The sequence below is a fragment of the Octopus bimaculoides genome, chromosome 25 (genome assembly GCF_001194135.2).
Source record: "Octopus bimaculoides isolate UCB-OBI-ISO-001 chromosome 25, ASM119413v2, whole genome shotgun sequence".
NCBI classification, from domain to species: domain Eukaryota; kingdom Metazoa; phylum Mollusca; class Cephalopoda; order Octopoda; family Octopodidae; genus Octopus; species Octopus bimaculoides.
In genome coordinates, this window is record NC_069005.1 from 28,900,885 (window position 1) to 28,901,623 (window position 739).

Genomic DNA, 739 nt, shown 5'->3' on the forward strand with positions numbered 1-739 from the left:
TTTGCAGGGGAGGAGGAGGAGGAGGAGGATAAACATGGGTAGTTGTTGTTCTGGAAAGGAGGTTAGTGCAAAGTCTAGTAAGAGGTGGTGGTGGTGGTGGTGACAGATAAGACACAGTGAAGGGGGGGGGGGAGAAGAGAACAGGTAAAACAAATGAGTTTCAGCTGTTCAATTACGAACGCTGAGAGGAGCAGCAGCCTTTGTTGTGATGGTAGACTAAGATGGAGGAGGGACACGGCCTAGGAGCAGGCAAACTTGTTGAAGGGTGTTTGGTGGGTGAATAGTTTGCTTAGCAGTTTTGATGCCTGCTTTTGCTTTAAGGATTTGGCCCAAAGTGTGAATGTGTGTGTGTGGTGGGCTCATTGACCCAGATGAGTGTGTGTGTGTGTGTGTGTGTGCAATACCCTAATTTAGGGTGAACATGTGCCTAGTACAAATAGGGTCAGGTCAAATTATTTCTGCAGCTGTTCAAAGCTGAAGTAATTATTTTCTATTGGTGGGTGGAAATATACTTAAACAAAATAAATACATGAATAAATTTTTTTAAAAAAACATCATATATCATACAAAAGATTGGATTTAAAGATTTAATTTCTTTATATATATATATATACATACATATATATATATACATACATATATATATATATAAGGTGATTAAAGTCAAAATAAGCAACAAGGATATCCAAAGTTAATGCAGTACTTAATTCTGGTGCCTAAACTTAAGTACCATATTCAC